We start from the raw sequence: 8438 nt of genomic DNA, 5'->3' as shown, positions 1-8438 counted from the left end.
ATGTGTTCTGTTGCTTTTGGATGGAGTGTTCTATATATATCTGTTAAGTCTATGTGGTCTAACATGTCATTTAAGACTATTGTTTCCTTACTGATTTTCTGTTTGGATGATCTATCCATTTATGCAAATAAAGTATTAAAATCCCCACTATTATTGTATTGGTGGCCTTCCTTTAGATCTATTAATATTTACTTTATATGTTTAGGTACTCCTATGTTGGGTGCATAACTATTTACAAATGTTATAGCCTCATAATGGATCTACCCCTTATTAATCATGTAATTCCCTTTTTCGTCTCTTATTACAATCTTTGTTTTAAAGTCATTTTTTTTCTGATATAACTACCCCAGCTTTCTTTTGTTTCCCATTTGCATGAAACATCTTTTTAAATCCCTTCACTTTCAATCTTTGTATGTCCTTATATCTGAAGCAACTCTCTTCCAGGCAACAAATAGATGGATCTTGTTTTTTTTAAATCTATTCAGCCACTCTTTGTCTTTTTGATTAATTTCTTTTTTTTAATTTAATTTAATTTTTTAAATTATTTTTTAAATTTAAATTCACTTAATTAACATAATGTATTATTTTTTTCAGGGATACAGGTCTATGATTCATTAGTCTTATATAATACCCAGTGCTCATTATACCACATACCCTCCCCAATGTCAATCACCCAGGATTAGAGAATTTCATCCATTTACATTTAAAATAATCATTGATAGGTATGTACTTATTGCCACTTCGTTCATTGTTTTCTGGCTGTTTTTTTTTTTTTTTTTTAAAGATTTTTTTTATTTATTTGACAGAGAGAGACATAGCGAGAGAGGGAACACAAGCAGGGGGAGTGGGAGAGGGAGAAGCAGGCTTCCCGCTGAGCAGGGAGCCCGATGCGGGGCTCGATCCGAGGACCCTGGGATCATGACCTGAGCCGAAGGCAGACGCTTAACGACTGAGCCACCCAGGCGCCCCCTGGCTGTTTTTGTAGTTCCCCTCTGTTCCACTCTTCTCTTGTTCTCTTCTTTGTGAGTTGATGACTTTCTTTAAGAAATGCTTATATTCCTTTGCCTTTAACTTTTGTGTATTTGCTGTAGATTTTCACTTTGTGGTTACCATGAGGCTTATATATAACATTTTATATCTGCAGCAGTCTATTTTAACTTGATAACAACTTAAGTTTGATCACATTCTAAAGCTCACCATTTTTACTCCACCCCTCTACATCTTGTTTTTGATATCACATTTTACATCTTTTTTGTCTTATGTATCCCTTAATTAATTACTTTAATCATGGTTATTTTTAATTACTTTTGCCTTTTAACCTTCACACTAGTTTTATAAGTGATCAATCCACTACCTTTACTATATATTTACCTTTCCAGTGAGGTTTATTCTTTTGTATGTTTTCTTGTCTTTAGTCCTTTTTAAGTGTACAGTTCTGTGGCATTAAGTACATTTATATTGTTCTATAACTATCACCACCATCCATCTCCAGAACTTTTTCATCTCCCCAAACTGAAATTCTCCACCCATTAAATACTTACTCCCATTCCTCTCTCCTCCCAGCCCCTGGCAACCACCCTTCTACTTTCTGTCTCCAAAAACTGCACTATGAGGTACCTCATATAAGTAGGGTCATATAATATTTGTCCTTTGGTGACTGGCTTTTATCACTTAACATAATGTCTTCAAGGTCACCCATGTCAGAATTTCTTTCTTCGTTAATATACTTTAAAAATATTTCACTTGGGCGCCTGGGTGGCTCAGTCGGTTAAGCGACTGCCTTCGGCTCAGGTCATGATCCTGGAGTCCCGGGATCGAGTCCCGCATCGGGCTCCCTGCTCGGCGGGGAGCCTGCTTCTCCCTCTGACCCTCTCCTCTCAGGCTGTTTCTCTCTCGCTCGCTCTCCAATAAATAAATAAATAAAATCTTTAAAAAAAAAATATTTCCCTTAAGGAAAATATATGAGGTCCATTTATGATGTGGATAAATCAAGATGTGTATCTCCCTTTCCTTATCCTTTCAGTATCTCAAATTGAATTGTTAGTAGTTGAACTAAAACTTGGAAGTTATGGAGAGAGGGAAAATTAGTTTTTATTATCGGCAATCACCTAAAGCCCTATATGTGTTTTTCTGAAGAAAGCTAGGCAGGATGGAAGCTTCACTCATATTTTTAGTGTGAATGAGTTCCTGATATCCCACATTACAATATGACCCTGTTGATCACTCTTTCTTTAATAGTCTGTGAAATAAATATAAATGCTGGTTTCCACAACATAGATAAAAAATGTTCTGAGCAAATGTTCTGTAGAACTCTCTACTCTTGGTTATCTACGAATAAAGAGATATTGGACCCAATATTTATAGCTAAACAGGCAAAAGTTCTGCAACTAATTCACCTTTTAATAAGCTAAGAAACTATTGAGGAGTTGCAAATATTCCTCCAGTGCATCAACTGAACTAAAATTTTAAGTGAGTAGAGAGGGAGTTTAAGTGGAACTGATCGATTTCTACTTATCATTTTAGGTAACATATATGAGCAGTTTCTCCAAGAAGTGTTGCATAACCTCTTACCCTGATTGTTGTTCAAGTACTGAAGATATAGCAAGTGAAATAATTTTCCTTCATTTCTTTCATTACCCTGGCAAGCCCTGGATGTAGAGATTATATTGTATCCATCATTGTATTCCCATTGCATGGCAATGTGTCTAGCACAGAGTACTTGTTCAAAATTTTCTGAATAAATGGAATACTTTGGGACACCTGGGTGGCTCGGTCGGTTAAGCATCTGCCTTCAGCTCAGGTCTTGATCTAAGGGTCCTGGGGTCAAGCCCCACATCAGGCTCCTTGCTCAGTGGGGAGCCTGCCTCTCTGTCTGCCTGCTACTCCCCCTGCTTGTGCTCTTTCTCTCTATGACAAATAAATAAGTAAAAATCTTTAAATAAATGGAACACTTTGATAATATCCTATAAATATTCTTTTGGGGTTAGCATGACTACTTATTACAGCCTACCTTCTATGTCTTGACCTCATGATTCCTAGACCCTGGTTTGATATGTTGCTATAAGAAAAAACAGTAAGGAGTCATTCATAAGTCCAAAGTTACTTTTTATAATTGGTGTAGGGGAAAAAATTATTGTGCTTGAGCTATAGCCTCCCTGGAGAATGAACATAGAACTATCCCTTCAGCAAACTTTAGTTTGGTCCATTTATTTTTTTCCTCCTCTAATGTTCTGTGATATCAGTTTACACATGAAATTAACTCCAGTCGGGGAACCTGGGTGGCTCAATCATTTGAGTGTCCAACTCTTGATTTTGGCTCAGGTCATGATCTCAGCATTGTGAGATCGAGCCCTGCATCAGGCTCCATGTTCAGTGAGGAGTCTATTTGAGATTCTTTCCCTTACCCTGTCCCTCTCTCCCTTCCCCCCTCCCCCAGCACTTTCTCTGTCTCTCTCTCTCTCTTTAAAATAAATATTTTTTAAAAAGTTAACTCCAGTAGGAAAAGAGGTAATGAAATATTTATACAGAGCAGGATGAGGGATTAGATATAGGTGTTTCATTGATTTTGACATAGTCACCAGGGTATTAGTAGACAAATTTTAATTATAAATAATATTTTTTTGTTTTTGCTTTTAATTTAATGTATTTTCCTATTTGCAGTACCTACAAGATGTTTTTGAATCCTTTACCATCAGATAGGTCATAGCAAGATGTCCCATCAAAGCAAAAGAATGCAATCTAGCCAGTAATCTTAGCTTTACTTTTTGGTAAATGGCCTTCCTGTATGGTTGAGAGTATTATAAACTGTGTTAGTGGTGTATAATTTGTTTTATGTAAACCAAAGATTTATGCTAAATTTGGAAATACCATTACATATGTTGATAAGAAACTCTAAATGTGTAACTAGCTGGCAATTGAAATAGTTTTAAATGGGCTTTTTCTCTGTTATTGGAATTTCCACAAAAAAATGACATATCTCTCAAATATAATGAAAGTTTCTACCAAAGACAACTAATATTTTTGACTCCAGATCTCCATTTCACCACAGTATTTGCCAGAGTAAAACTACCTTATTCTATCAAAGTTTACAACTGCCTTTATTTAAGAGGCTGATATTTTTGTTAAAAGTACAAACATTAATAACAAAGAAACAATCAAAATGGTATTTTATTTCAGTTATAACATTGTTAAATTATTTAGAATCTATTTATTCCTTAAACATTCAACTTTAATTAACCTGAAGATTTCTCAGTCTTCTCAGCACATGTAATTTTATTTCCCGATTTCTATTAGACAAAGAATATCACTACTTTATAAACTCATTGAACGCATTTATGTCTGATAGCACTGTACTTCACATTTATTAAGAGTTTAAAACCAATTGTTGAGTAAATGAATAAATGAATTAATTACTGAAACAATAGCATTAAAATTAGGCTTGAGGTAAGGAACTGAAAAGACATCCCCGTAACTATTTTTTAATGAATATAGGCAGTTAAATTGGGCTTCTCAGCTGGCAGGGTTTTTTGTTTTTGTTTTTGTTTTTTAAGCAGTGAGCAACACAATTTTGGAAAATTTGAAAATTCTTGATATTGCAATTTAGCTTAGCTTGTGGATTTCTGTTCAGAGAGAACTTGATATGATAATAACTTCTCTTGCTACAGAAAAGCTGCCATACAGGCATAGATTTGTGTATTTATTTTATCTGACAACTTTTTTTTCTTATTAGAAGAATGATGAAGAGAAAATGGTCATCTTATCTGCTCTTCCATAGACTCTGAAATGTAAGTAGAAGGATTCACTAATCCATTTTCCTCATATAATAAGTAGTGAAGATATATCAGTCTCAAACTTTTGTATTTATAATAAAATTTCCAAGCATATCTTTGAAAGGTAAGAGGAAAGTGACGTTACCAATTGAAAAAAAAAAATAGTGTTCTGAAAGTACTAATTTGTAAGTTTCTCTATAAGAGAATTCTGTGGCTTTTCACTAAATGTAGAATTTTATCAGGTCATTGTACGAATACAATAAATAGCCTGTATCCCTTCCGTAGCACTAAACTTGGAGAGATTGCAGTGTAATACAGTTATTAAGGTGCAAGCTCCCATTTCTGTCTAGAGTTTAATTCCTGTCTGTGGCACTTACTAGCTGTGTAACTTTGGGAAACTACACTACTCTTTTAACCCTTGGTTTCTGCTTAAAGTGTATATAAGAAATATAACTTCCTCACATGGTCATTGTGAAAAAACTATGAAATAAAACTATGAAAGTGCTTAGTGTTTATATTATTATCATGATGTAGAACATTTATCATAAACTCAGTGAGAGTGTTGGATAACTATTTTTGATCTTTATCCCAAGCAACTTTTGAATAATGCTTTTGAATATTCAAAGAACTACCTCTCAATAAATCAGTCTTGAATTCAAATTTTATATTTCTATTTGATATTACCAATATTGTAGTCTTCAAATTATGGTTAGGAGTTTGATTTCTGAAATAAAAGTGCCTAGGTCCAAACTCTGGCTTGTCCATTTGCTCTATGTACAACTTGAGTCAACTTATATAACCTCTATATCCACAGTTTTCTCATTTGTAACTTGGAATTAATGCTTTATAGGACGTTTGTAAAATGAGACGATTCATAAAAAGCACTTAGCACAGTGCTCGGTATATAGTAAGCACTCAATACATGATAACTAAAAGAAAAAGATAATTATTCAGTGAATCTTCACAGTCCTCCTCCATTTTAGTCTGACTTTTATGGATAACATTCTTATAGATTCTTATGGATAACTATTAATAAGTATTAAATATTCAGTATTGAATCAATAGTATTGATTTTTTATAAAGTTAATATTTTTTATCCATTGAAAAATTTTAATTAGATGAATTGATGTTTAATGAATATGCCTTCAGGAATTGATCAGATTTTCAAAGTTTCAGAATATGAAATGTGAGTTCAAAATATGATTATTAAAGATTTATTTACTTGGAACAGAGCAGCCATAACTTCTAAAAGTATGATTTAGAAGTAAGATTTTGTCAAATAACACAGAAAAACAATGAAATATAAAATAGATGAGTCTGCAAAACTGACTTACCCAGTAACTGAGAATTAAGTTTATTACCAGTAAAATATTTTTCCAAAGATGAGTTGCTCCTGGCAGTTATTATACTTGGTAGTGTCAGGCCTTGACTTGCAGTTTTTAGGAGATTTTCAGCCTCCTACATGGTTGCTGCTAGCCATTCAGTTGTTGAATAGGATGAATGTCTTATGGTCTCCTAACCTGAATATTCTCTTGCTGAGTTATATCACCATCATTAAAAAAGACCATTCTGATTTTCCTGGCACTATTTGAAAAGCAGACCCCCCTGAAAAAAACATATGTGTGTGTGCATGTGTGTGCAGTTGTATGGTTGTTTGGTCTAGGAGAAGAATAGGGAGATCAATGTCCCTTATGTACCTTAGAATTCCTAGAGAGAATGTTAGAAAACTCTGTATACAGCTTCCAGGGAAAATATATCTTGAGAGAAATTATCAAGGGTAGTATGTAATTGAAGTTTCTGTAAAAATGGAAGGTTGACCCCAGAGATATTATAATGTAGCAAGAGAGCTGGATCCATTGAAAGTGGGAGGGAAGCAAGGTTAATCTAAACAACTACTGTGTTATTACTAGAACAAAATAATTCTGAAGAGAAGGCTGATTTTGATAACTTTATTATTTTTACTCTTCCTTGTAACAGCTTTTTGTGTTGCTTACTGGTTTTGCAAATAACATGCTCATTTTATGACAACAGAAATATTTTTTGGATGTACCATTTTTTTCAAAATTCAGCCACCCAGAGATAATCATTGTTGATCATTTGGTGTCTGTCTTCTAGTTTCATATATATTTCCAATTGGAATCATTGAACACTACATCTGAAACTAATGATATACAATATGTTGAATAGTTGAATTTAAATTAAAAAAAATGGAATCTAAAAGGTAATAGTAATGGCTCCTTTACCAATGAAAAGAGGTATATACCAAATGTATAGAGGTGCCATATTATTATACTTAGCAATTCTCTTCTACATGTGAAATATTATTTCTGAATGTAAATAAAATTACTTTAAGGTAATATTTAAAGAACTTTAATGTAGAACAGTTTTCAATTTACAGAAAAATTGCAAAGTTAGTAAAGAGAGGTCCCATAAATTCATTACTGTTTCTTATTATTAACATCTCCCATTATGGTACATTTATTTTAATTGATGAACCAATATTGTTAATATTATTAAACAAAGTCTATATTAACTTCCTGTTTCTGTTCAAGCATCCCACTCAAGACACCATGTCATCATGTCTCCTTAGGCTGTTCTTGGATGGGACGGTTTCTCAGATTTTTGTTGGTTTTGTGTCTTTTCGAGCAGAGATTTTGTAGAATGTCCCTTAGTTGGGATTTGCCTAATGTTTCTTCATGATTAGTTGATGTTATGGGTTTTGGAGAGGAAATCCAGAGGTAAAATGACGTTTTTTTCATGTGAAATTAAAAGTACACACTATCGACATGACTCAGCATTATTGATACAGATCTTGGCTGAGATAGTATTTTTCAGGTTTCTTTCCTATAGGGTTGCTCTTTCTCCCCTCCCCCACCCCAAATCCTACACTGTACTGTTTGGAAGAAGGTCACATACAAAGTGCCTCACTTCCTTAAGAGAGAGTATACATAAATTATATGATATTCTTCTGCAAAGGAGATTGGCTCTTCTCTCCAATTTGTTAATTTATTTAATTTTATATTTGTATCAGTATAGATTCACAAATTTTTATTTTATATTTTGGGTTATTGTGCAATACTACTTTATTTTTTTGCTTAAATTGTTGTGTCTCTGGCCATTAGAAACTCTTTAGTTGACTCCTGTGTCTCTGTGACACACTCCCATCTTTGTATCATTGTGAGGGGGTTTCTTGTTGTTGTTGTTGTTGTTGTTGTTGTTTTTGCTGTTGTTTAAAATGTCTCCTTACTTCCTGGCACTACAAGATGCTCCATTTTCCAGACTCATTTTGTGTATTTTATATACTGGTCATTTCTCCTAGGAGCCTGGTTCCTTTCCCTGGAGAATGGAATTGCAAACCAAGATTTGAGTATTAGGTGTGCTCACTGCTACTGAGAAGACATTGCTGCTAGGCCCTCTCAACTGATAGAGCAAGGAGATATATCTGTGCATACTATATATACACATACCCACAAATAATTCTATAGGTAAACATTAGTATCTATATTAAGCTAAACATGAGCTCTTATCAATGACTCCAAATCTAATCCACTACCACATGGATCATTCTAGCCTCCTCCCCTTGCTAATCTGCAAACTCTCATTCCAACAGTGAGAAACCTGACTCTCAACATCCACCATCTATTTACTTCATAGTTCAGTTTCCGTATA

The sequence above is a fragment of the Leptonychotes weddellii genome, chromosome 14 (genome assembly GCF_054177405.1).
Source record: "Leptonychotes weddellii isolate Sample4059 chromosome 14, ASM5417740v2, whole genome shotgun sequence".
Taxonomy (NCBI): Eukaryota; Metazoa; Chordata; class Mammalia; order Carnivora; family Phocidae; genus Leptonychotes; species Leptonychotes weddellii.
Note: the sequence above shows the minus strand (reverse complement) of the source record.